At 36.5% G+C, this 12,236-nt stretch overlaps 1 protein-coding gene and 1 non-coding gene across 6 annotated transcripts in view; one reads left to right on the forward strand and one right to left on the reverse strand.

The window, feature by feature from the left end:
• Positions 1-12,236, reverse strand: part of LOC118188267 (transcription factor RFX4-like) — a 200,264-nt gene that overhangs the window by 111,705 nt on the left and 76,323 nt on the right. The window lies entirely within an intron of this gene.
• On the forward strand, positions 11,321-11,393 carry TRNAA-CGC (transfer RNA alanine (anticodon CGC)). Its single transcript has one exon. It is a non-coding gene; the product is annotated as a tRNA-Ala (tRNA).

Here is a 12,236-nt window from a genome sequence, read left to right on the forward strand (position 1 = left end):
CATTATGGATCTCAACATATCTATGCATCTAAATATATTCCAAATGTACATAAAGTAGTGTAAAGATAAGCTGGTACTAAAATTCAGCATACTTTCTAGTTCAACACGTATTCCATTCTTAAGTTTTTGCACGATTTTCTATTCTTGTGCCGCCATTTCTTGCTTGAAAAGAATGGCTGGATTATCCAAAGATGTTCCTTCAGACACACCATGAAAAATGTCTTGTTAATGGTGTAATAAATGTACAACTAGAAAGAAATTATAGGTTTAATGATGGAGCTTTATTTAATGTCTATATAGCCATCTTTGTTTTCAGAAAGTAAATAGCAATGAAAATAAAATATATAATAAGCAGGGCTTGATTCAAACAGTGATAAAGATTAAACGTTGTGAAATGTAATTTCATATTGTTTTCAATTTGTATTTATAATATACAGAAATTATTCACATTTAGATTGTCTAAAAGAAAGCATCCTTTCAAGAGTGCTTAGTGCGTGGTATGTAGGTAGATGTTTATTTACTTACGGTAAAATACGCAAGGACATTTTGCCAAGAAATGGATGATTTCATAACGGATTTCTAACTAAAATTTTCTGATAATTATATTACCCATAATGAAAAGCACAAAAATTCCTGCAATGTCTCTTTCACTCATTAGGAAGCTAAACTCAAGCTGAGTTCCTAGAGGTTTCTGGATTTATTCACTAGGCCACCAACGAGCCGACAGAGCAATTTTATTCTTAAAATATCAGAATTCATTCAGAGAACAGAAATACTAATACATACACAAGACTTCCGTGCTGGTGTTGTACCTGCTGAACATTTTCGTCAGCAGCATTTCGATATGGAGCAGATGACTAAATATCTTTAAAGGTATTTATCTTGCACTTCATTTGTAAAATTTCTTCGTTACAAATCGTTCTGCATATAACGAAAGAAGAAAAAATAGGATAATCTCTCTAGATGTTTTCAAACAAAGATAAAAGCTGAACAGTTTTAGCTCCGGTGATGGAGATCATCAGAAGAATTATTTATTTATACCTCTATCCCATCAAGTTACAATAAGATATATCCTGTCGTTGAATTAAAGCATTATCCACTGAATTCAGAGTCTTTTTAGAGAGTCAGAATTCAGTCTTTCAGTTTTTTCAGAGAGAGAATTCAGAGGAAGACTTCACATCTGAAGGGATGACTTCACAGAATATTTCATTCCATGCTCAGAACAGGAGCACCACATGGGGAGTTTATTCGAAGATGCTTAAGACATGGTACTGAGTAGTTGCTGAGCGTATTGCACTGTATGGAGCCTCCATGTGGGGCATAACAGTCACTTACTAAAATGGAGAATCTGCTACGCTCAGCACAAAGACCATTCCTCCTAAGCGTTTCCCGAAGATATAAAACCTCGCCTACTAATGCACTAAACGTGATTTCAGGACTGCCACCTCTGCATCTCTTAGCTCGGCGTGAAAGTGCAATAGTGCGTGTGCTCCAACTCAAAGAGACAACAAGTTTGTGGGCTAGGACTTACGTATATACTGACTATGAGCAAAGTATTTCCGAGCCACCTTGTCAACCGGCCAAATTCAGTATTTTGATGAAATGTAAGTCACCAAAATGGTTCAAAGCTACTGCAGTCTACACCGATGGGTCCAAAGGAGAATGTGGCACCGGTAGTGGATATTGTGTTCTACATGGAAATCAGATCTTAAAGACCTGGGAAAGAAAGCTGAGGCACCACAACTCAGTTTTTCAGGCTGAATTTATTGAATTAAAAGCTGCAATTGTCTAAGAACTGGAAAATAATTATTTCAATGTTTATACAGATTCAGCCTCTAGCCTTCAGGCAATCCAAGGAACAGGCAGTAAAAATCTATTCGTCAGGTCCGTACAAAAACTCTTAATAAATATAAGAAAGTACTATAGGCCCAAACTCCAGTGGCACCTGCCCACACCGGAATACTGGGTAATGAAATTGCAGATACAACAGCCAAAAGAGCAGCAACTAACCCCCACGTTTGAACACTTGATGTGCCTCTCCCTGGCTCATTTTTAAAAGCCAAGCTCAAGATAGAATTATTGAAGCGTTGGCAATATCAGTAGGAGACAGGCAACTGGCAGAAGAGTCTACATATATTTTTCTAAAAGTCTGTCGGTTTCTAAGAAGTGGCTCGCCTCACTTTAGCCAGTTCCTAACAGGGCACGGTAACTTCATGACTTATCTCCATCGCTTCAGACAACGCCTAAACGACCAGTGCTCATGCGGGATGGCAGGAGATCTGGACCACTACGTGTTCGTTGGCAGAGAGATTGCAGAACATCATCTTAGCCAGCCAGTACCGTATCATATCCATGCATGGGCCGAAGGTACTTCGAGAAACTGATTATAACACACTACTGATAAACTTCTACTGATTATAACACAGTTATACCTGCATTTTAACTATCCACAGTACTCATTTATTCTTCACGCTGTGGATGCTTATTGGCAGCCCTTAAGTTGTAACCATCAATCTATATCTCTGTAAATGTAAAACTGAAATTGTTCTTCTCATCCGCATTGCACCCTTCTTCTATCACTACAACATTGACTCGCCGAGCATTTGTTTTCACCCCCCCAGCACTCGTCTTGAGCACAATATGCATCAAAGTGTGTTATGTGGACCAAGTTATTTCCGTCAGCGGGGCTACCTGGCCGATATGCTAACTGGCGCAGTGGATCGGCTGCCTCGCTGTCGGTGGAAAGAACGAAAGTATACCCTATTCAAAGCTCGTCAGTATGGCACTTAAGCTTGAAATAGAAAGATTTTTGTGAATATATGAATGGTTTGAATAAAGGAAAGCTTGTAGTTGTGTATTTGTTTCATATGTGTGTCTATAAAGAATTTTGCGATTTCTATATGTGAAGTGCAAAAACAACCAACTTTTATAATAGACTTTTCTCGCAATAGGCAGATGGTATCTGAACGCTTTGTCGTAACTAATTAATATAACAACTTAATGTCTCTCTATGTCAGCTCTTCTTTTCGACATATGAAAAACCTGATTTATAGAGACATTAACGGGGCATGAAGAATTTTAAAGGAAGGTGAATGATTTCCTGTGGAACAAAATGAAAGGCTTCACATTACGCTAATGAATTCGGAAACAAGTCTCCAATCATTTTAATGCTCAAACGTGGATGATGCTCTCTGACTATTGTATATATGCTTTTTGGAACTATCAGCTGGCGCAAATGATTTATAAATATTTCAGGTAACTCGCTATATATTGCCATCTCGGATGGTACAACTTTATCCAAACACACAAATGCGTTTCAGTAAGGAAACAACAGACACTCCTAGTACAACTTATACGACCATATGAAGAATGTTATTCCATGTAGGGCACTGCAAATACAACACAAAGGGACTATGAGAAATTTCCTATTATTACACTTGAAAAATAAATTCTAATAATACATGAAACAAAACCTTGTCACTGGATAAAAGCTGATGAAATAGATGGGAATATAGCAAGAAAAAAAAAACAGCTAGATTCAAGTCTTGAATACTGCAAACAACGGCAACAGCATTACTGTGAAAGCTGATTTTTCCTTTAAAGGCTGCATTAGGTTTTCTTACCTTAAATATCCAACTATAGTGTCTTCAGAAATCGTACCTCAGATGTAATTGGCAGGTGTATTGGCTAACGACCACACCACTGGAAAAAGCCTCGTAGCGAATGAGTTAATGCTTTCAAACTAATCATTCGGAATATAAAGAATTATTATGGCTGGGGAAACACTTCTCTCAGTGTTAAAAATTTTTCAGATACATGTAAAAACTTAAATTACTGTTTTGTGACGGACTAGTTTCGTCAGATGGTTTGCTTATATGCTTGTGTGCAAAACAATGCCATGGTGCTGAATTCATGTTATAAAAGTAAAATTAAAGAAAGGATGGTAAAAAAATAATAAAGATTTTATTTTCTAACCAATTCACTTTTATTCCCCCCCCCTCCACATCTCTTAATTTTTTTCACAAGCTCACTCCAGAAATATGTAGATAAAGGACGAAATAAAAGTACTTAAGAAATGGTGCGAGTTAAACACTAGGGAGGTTTTCCTGCGATTTTCCTGTAGAGGAAATTTATGGATCACAACTTCGGTGAAGAAAAGTAATGCTCATCCAAAAATTCATTTTCTTGGAATAAATTTGATTTTAAGCTAAATTTTTTTAATTGAAATTAGACAGCGGTAAGAACTAATCTAAACATATTTCTAGAGTTAAAGGAAGTTTCTACTGTTGATTATTGAGGGTAAATAGTTGCTTGATTAACTTATTAATGTTGTCAGGAAGCACTTGACAAAACTTGTTCGTTAAGTTACTTGTTCGTGTTCGTTCGTTAAGTTCGTAACGTTAAGGCTCATTTTAAAATTCAATAACCAGATGTCCAACAAATGAGGCGCATTAAGTTGCTTTTGTGTGTGTGTGATTATAACAAAACCTCGAGGGCTATCTGCCTAAGGGGAGGAATGCCTTCGTGGAGGACTTTCTAAGGGAAACTGGCTCGTATACACGCATTAAGTCTCAGTCGTTAGATAAAAATAGAAATTGAGGATCTGTGCTAAATTACGCTACACTGTATGCTTCTAGAGTTTAAAATAAATTCATAAAGAAAGCAATGCATTTTAGCCTTTAAAATTAGTGAATACAAATATTTCAATGATCCCATATTTTTATCTAAATGACACTCATATATAAAATTATGAAAAAATATCAATGAAATTTAAATATATAACAGAATATGCAAGAGTTAAAAGTTCGCCATAAAATAACACACAAACACGCCCAAAGAAAAGAAAAGAAAAGAAAAAGAAAAAAAGAAATGAAAATCTCAATATATATTTGCTGAAATCCTACTATGAAGGTTATTTACGTTCTAAATACTGGAAAATCATGTACTTGGAAAAGAATAAAGATTTAAATAACAACAAAGGAGAATATTAATTAAATATTTTCTAAGAGTTAATTAATGTAACACATCGGAGATTTCTGTCTCATCGAACAGCATTAGTTAACGCTTTTTGAACTCGAACTTTCTACTTCAACACACTGGAATACACTTTAGAGAACGCAGAGAAAATTAATCGGGTATTTAAATAATACAGAAATTAAACACATCACGCTGCACTTTCATCTATTGTTCCCTGCTCGTTCTACGAAAGCTTGCTTCATAAAGACCTTTCGAGCGAAATAATAAATGTTTAAGCGAGAAATAAAGCATTCCCATTTAAAATTACAAAAAGAAGAAAATAAATCAAAATGCGGTTTCAAATGTCCCATCCTAAAGACCACCCACGCTTCACAAATTAATTGGAAACATAGTTCAATTAGTATATTAAGAACTTAGTAAACAAGATTCTTTCACATTTACATCCGGGGAAAGTATTAATACTTTCTCACTTTAAATCTTTTTCAAATAAACATTCTTAGAAGATTTGATTAAGTATACAACCGCTGCTCTTCAATAGTTAGGCTCAGATGAATCACTATTTAATGAAGCATTCACCAAGCCAAGGAAATTGGAATTAAAAAACAGGGTTTTTTTTCCCAGCTTTAGGGAAGAAAAAAAAAAGAGTTTTAAAAAGAAGCCAAAAAAAAAACATTCTTTTTTTAAAACTGTGTGCTGGAGATCGGAAAAACATTCCACCTCAATGATCCAGTATTTTTTTGATACGAAAGGCTACTCTTTCTTTTCTTTTTTTTTTTTTTTTTTTTTTTTTTTTTTTTTTTTTTTTAAATCCAATTTTTTTTTTTTTTTTTTTTTTTTTCTTTTCTTTTCGGAAACACCCCTCTCTCGTATATTCCGAATTGTCTCCCTCCTCGAAAACAGAAGCGGAACTGAAGAAGAAACATCTCGAAGAAAAGTTTCCCGGATTAGCTTGTTTCTTTGGGAAGCAGTTGCTGCAAACTAATATTTCTTTCCACGAGAATCGAAATTACTAAGAGAGAGGTTTTGCGCTCCACCGAGCTTGCATACTTTCCTTCATTACGCAAAGTATCCCCGGTATTTTTCATTTGAAGTCGGCAACACGCGCCTCTCCAGACCTCCCTCCCCATGCAAATTGCTGTGACGGCCTTTTCCCCTTCACGCAGCGCCGTCTCTCCAGCGATATATTAAAAAACTTCTCTCCGGGGCTGGTTTTTTGGAATAAATGCGCTTTTATTGCGGAAAAAGTCGAAGGAAAAGGGTAAAAATCCGGATTATGGATTAAGGAGGGAGTAATGTAGCGAGGGAGGAATGCTCCATTTGAGGGAACGGCGTATTAGACGGCATTCCAGCAGCAATAAGCGACGCCGGGACTCCAATTAAGCGCTCATCAGCGAGCGCGCCAGAACCGGTATTTAATAAATCCGCTCCGACATCGCAAATTAGAGCAAGTATCCGATAATTAAGCGGCGCTCGGGCGTCGGTGGCAGCGCTTGATTAGTGTCCTAATCCCCGCCTGACGAGCTTTAAAGAGATGGCTGTCCAGATTACAAAATGGGCGCCTCGTTAGCAGGATTCGCTCGCCTGCATCGCCTGTTTGCCAATTTATTCGCCCTGTTTCGCGCTCGCTTTTGCGCCACATTGGCCGCCGTTTTGGAAAACGGATTTTCTTCGACTAATGATCTCGTTATTCAACTTTTTCTGCCTCCCCGACTCCTTCCCGGAGACGTGTTCCTTATTTTCACGCTTCTCCAGCGCGAAGATTCGCTTTCTTTTTCGCTCTTATTCTTTTTGCGCGCGAGAGGAATCACTCTTTTCATGTAAATTTCCAAGCTCCCGAATAATTACGAGATTTCTCTTTCTCTCTCATGCACGATTTAAACGATTTTCGCTTCTAAAAGTTACAGTTTCAATACCTTTCCTTGGAATATTTCAGTAATAAGGGTGACGGCAAGAGGTAGTGTAGCTTTTAAATCCGACTCTAATGTAAACAAATGTATACAACTTGCTGGCAGCCTCGCGTACTTATATTGTTTCTAAACGAGCGAAGACTATGCAATAAAAGGAAAGTAATTCAATGAAATATTCGAATTTTTTAAAAAGACTTAAATGTAGAAGGATAAAAGCAGCTTTTATCGTCCTTTGGAATAGAAGGAAAAAAAATAATCCTGATCATTTTTCTGAAATTAATTCCTAAAAAAATACGCTCAAAGGGGCTTTTTTTAACGTTTTATGTGCTACCTTTATTTATTAAATATTATGTTCTTCGCACTTAAACCATAAAATTCAATTCAACAGCAATATCGCAAAATAATTTTAAAATGAGAATACATTTAGAATTTCCGATGCACAGTCTCGCGCGCTGGAATTTTTTTTTTCCCCCCTTCTTTTTTTTTTTTTTTTTTTTTTTTTTCCCCGCCTCGTACAGTGTTACCATTGCTCGATTGAATTGCTATTAAAATACTACAACAACTGAAAATCAACACTAGAAAAATAGCTCACCCCGTAGAATAGTAACAGGACCGTAAGAGCAAAACTAATTGGCTGTGACCTAAGGTCGGCGTAGCAAGCGAGAATAACGCCCAGGGAAATGAGGAGGACAAGAATGTAAATTAACATAAAAATAGCTGGTTAAATAAACTAAGCAAGACTTTACAAACCTTTCATATTAACTTTCATGTCATACAGTATGTCACTCGACTACATATTATCGTCTACATATGAAATGAAACTTCAGTAAAATCGCAAAAGCTGTTACAGATATAAGGTATTTCTCCCGCCTTCTTAGCAAGCCTTCGTGGTGTAGTGGTCTGCATGCTCAACGCTTAATTGAGAGGTCCGCGGTTCGATTCCCGGCGAAGCCGTTGCATATTTTTCATCTTTGCTGCTTCCAAAATACCTAATGTCTGTACACAAATATCCTCGTAATCAACCATTGCGGCCGAGCACATTGCCCGGCTCTGACGACGGTCTTGCCTGCAGTCACTGACTGAAAATGCACTGATTTTTTTTTAAAATATCTTGCTTGTATTGCATGAAATGAATAATTTAAATTTATCCTGCAAAACGAAAACAGAAGGTAATATTTAAAGCCTTCTCAAAATACTTTTTTTTTTTTTATTATTATTTCCAATGGCTAGGCAAAAAATTACAAAGAGCTAAAATCTTATAAACAGAGGTCACAAACAATAAAACTGAGAACAAAAAGACCGATGTCATTGCCTAAGCAGCGTTCTCGCCTCCCAGTATCTCGACTCTTCTGTAAGATCACAAAGAGCTCCCACATCGAAGCAGGAGGTCCCTGTCCAAATCAGAATCACAAAGTGGGCAAATGGGATCGCTTGAAATTTCTATGCGATGCAGGTGGGCGGCAAGACAATCATGTCCTGTAGAGAGACGGAAAGCCGCAACTGCATCCCGTCTTGGACTATCGGGAATAAGAGAAGGACTTAACATTCTCCAACTTTTTAAGGCTGTAAGAGTCTGAAGATCTCGTAAGATTACACGTAAATAATTTCTTTAAAACAGTATAAGATAGTTCTCCCGCCATCTTAGCATGCCCTCGTGGTGTAATAGTCAGCACACTCGGCGCGTATTCTAGAGATCCGCAGTTCGAGTCCCGGCGAGGGCATTGCTCATTTTCATGTCTTCTGCTTCGAAATAACCTGATGTCTTTACAACAGTTTAAGTTAATTAGTTAATCATCCAATAAGAAATGCCTGTATTAGGATGTTGTAGTAAGCTGGCACCTCTTTTTGCAAGGAAGTTCGCTTGTTCATTGCCCCAAAGGCCACAATGGCCAGGCACCCACTGGAGAACGATTTGTTTCCCCTTTAAAGTGAAAGTTATCAGGAATTCTTGATATTGCAAAATGTCAGGTGTTAATGGGTGTTTAACAGAACTAACTGATTGAATGGCTGCTTGAGAATCAGAAAAAATGGTTGCTTTTGCAACCTTATAATGGATAGCTAATAATTGTATTAGGGCCATACATATGGCTACTAATTCCCCATCAGAGGCGGTACCAATGTATCCTGCAGAGTCGTAAAAAGACAACAGATTCGAAAGCACACTAGCCCCAACTTTAAAATGACAATCAAACTAAGAACCATCAGCAAAAATGTGCAGCCACTGAGTAAATGGATATCTAGCCGCCATTGTCTCCAAAGCGAGACATTTCAAAACATTTGGTGCAACATCTCTCTTTCTATGGATGGTTTCCTCTAGCTCTAGCCTTACTTTGACATTAATCACATTCAAAGGGCTTCTTGAAATATTTAAATTTTAATGAATCTGACAAAGGACGCAAAGATTTTTCTGACACCGCATGCTTAATGGTAACAATGTTTAAATTTCAGTTGGGCTACTTCCCAGCTTTTGTGTGAAATTGTAATTCCAGCCGAAGTCACAAATAAGATAAGTTTGGATATTTTAATTTATTTTCAATTATTTTTATTACATTTTATTTAACTGTTAATTAATTATTGTTTTATTTATTTATTTTTGTTAGCCTTTCCTGATGATCTTTTCATAGAGCTCTTGCTCTTCTAATTTAATAAATTAAGCCCTGACTGGTATGCTACATAAATTACTACATCATTTAGTCAAAAGAATTTCTTGTTTTTCTTATAGCCGTGTACAAGAAACTTCACTCTTAATTTTTTTTTACAAAAGATGTTACAATTTTGTTACAATGAAAGAAAAATAAACGAAAAAAAGACTATTAACATTTTATATCTAGAACAGCACAAGAAGGCTGTTTTTGTTTCCATTGGTCCGCCGGGAATAACAGTGGTTGTGCTTTATAGATTGTTGTAACCTACAGGTTAGCAATATTAAAAAAGCTCCCCTTACGTTAAAATTTGAAAAGTCGTTTTCACTCAGTTAATATAAGTTAAAATTCTTCCGTGACCTCGTGATCAGTACAATGAGCTTATAATTAGAAGGTTTCAGGTTCGATTTCTGGCAAGGCACAACTGATTTTTCCCCATTCCTACTTACATTAACCTAGTGATTCAACAGTGGCACCTGAACTAAAATATGGGGAACGATAATTCGTCACGACCTTAAATTAAACGGCTTCACTTTAAATTAGACGACTGTATCTCGCCCCCTCCAGCCGCCCTTTGACTGAGCAGAGAATATATAAAATTAGAGGGATTTTTTCTTTGTGTTTTAAGCGTGTAAGTTCAGCACATCGAACTAGCAGTTGGGAAGACTCGAGTTTGATTCCCGGCGACAACGCAATTGGTTATTCAACGTACCTATTCACAAAAGGTTAATGACTCGTTAGGGGAGACTAAGGATACTTGATTACTAAGGATTTGGTTACTGAATAGAAATTATACCGAAATCAACTAAAAATCTGGCAACACATTTCAAATAACATCATTTTGAAAAAAAAAAAAAAAAAAAAAACATATATATTCATTTTTAGACATTTTGTTTATTAACGAGAAATGACATTTATAATGCGACAAGTTTCAACTTCCTTAAATGTTCTATCAAACTTACCAACTTAAGTAATTTAATTTTGGACAGTAGATTAAATATAACATTTCCGCAGCATGAGGCGCTGAGGCGCACGGGACCCTGAGGCGTTGTAGTACTCACAGACGACCACCACGTGCTATAACTAAGTTATTGTGATGTCCTCCCGGACTTTAACAAGCTGAGTCACCCGCATGGTTCTGTGGGCTTTTGCAAGAGATAAAAAGAGTTCCCAGTTTGACCTATCAGGTATAAATCTAAGGCGTCTCGACATAGGATTTGTTCCACCTCGTACGAGAGATACGAAAATAGGGAAATGATTACTATTATAAGCATCATTCCCAACACAAATAGTATTCGTGATTGTGTATTTGCAACTAAACAATACCATATAAGCACTTTAATTGCCTCCACACTTGCCTCAAATATCTGTAAAATATATCTAATATCTGTAATATATATTACACATATTATGCCACTTTTATGATAACATCTAATCAAGAATACTCATCTATTTGTACAAGTGATAAGGCTGCTTCTTGCATTGTTTCAAATTTTTATATACTGAAGCTATAAGGTATTTCTCCCGCCTTATTAGCATGCCTTCGTTGTGTAGTGATCAGCACGCTCGACGCGTATTCGAGAGGTCCGTGGTTCGAGTCCCGGCGAAGGCATTGCTGATTTTTCACATTTCCTGCTTCCAAAAAGTACCTAATTTCTCTACAGTGGCGGCTGAACCAAAAAAATATGGTGGATGATGATTCTTCGCCACAGGATTTGGCGATTGGGTTCTCTAATCCTCAAACGCCCTTTAAAAGGGGAAGTATATAAGGTATTTCTCCCGCCTTGTTAGCATGTCTTCGTGGTGTAGTGGTCAGCACGCTCGACGCGCATTCGAGAGGTCCTGGGTTCCAGTCCCGGGGAGGGCATTGCTAAGTTTTCACATCTCCTGCTACGAAATAACCTAATGTCTCTACAAAACATCTGTTAAAACACTCTCTTATTCTTTCAAAATTTATATAAACTTTTAATAGCATCTGTGTGCGTATATTTCAGGAGTGGCCAAATTTCACGATGACAGGAGCCGCGGAGTAGATTTCATGAAAGCTTGAGAGCAGCAAATCTATTTTTATACTTTTTCAAAAATAAAAAGACAGATTTTCAACAGAAAGAAACTTTTGAAGTAAATTAATGAGAATTTCGCATTTTATATGTAATTAACATGGCTACATATGAATGTAAGTAAATAAATTTTATTTTCCCTTCCTAGTGTTCAGAAAAGCAAGACCCAATAAAATATAAATACAAATTTGAATTATTGCACCATGCACTAGAGCTTTCTTTCTTTCAAACAGAAAAAACAGACATTTTCTTCTGATTTCCTTTATCCTCCTTTTATCATTGTTGTTTGATTTTAGCAGAAGTAAGCAAAAATGAGAAGAATGTGTATCAGTCTTCAAGAATACAGTTATGTAAGACATTTTTCCTTTGAGTGAATGAGTGAATCATAAGCCATTATTTAAGAAAAAAAAGAAGCGTTTCTATTTTAACTCAAAAGAAATCTTAGAAAGAGTAAACGAAGTGATGTAGGTCAACGCAGATTGCAGAGAAACTATTATTCGAGGGAGAAAAATATTTAAAAAAAAGCCATCAGCTTTTACAGTCGTTTGCATAAAAATTAACCATTTTTTTCCACACAATTAACATGAGGGTCAACATACTGAGATCAAATCTAGCCTTAATTAGTTAAATTAATTCGTAAAGACATTAAA

Source organism: Stegodyphus dumicola, chromosome X2 (assembly GCF_044657685.1).
Source record: "Stegodyphus dumicola isolate Sdum_Otavi_A_Nest chromosome X2, ASM4465768v1".
NCBI lineage: Eukaryota > Metazoa > Arthropoda > Arachnida > Araneae > Eresidae > Stegodyphus > Stegodyphus dumicola.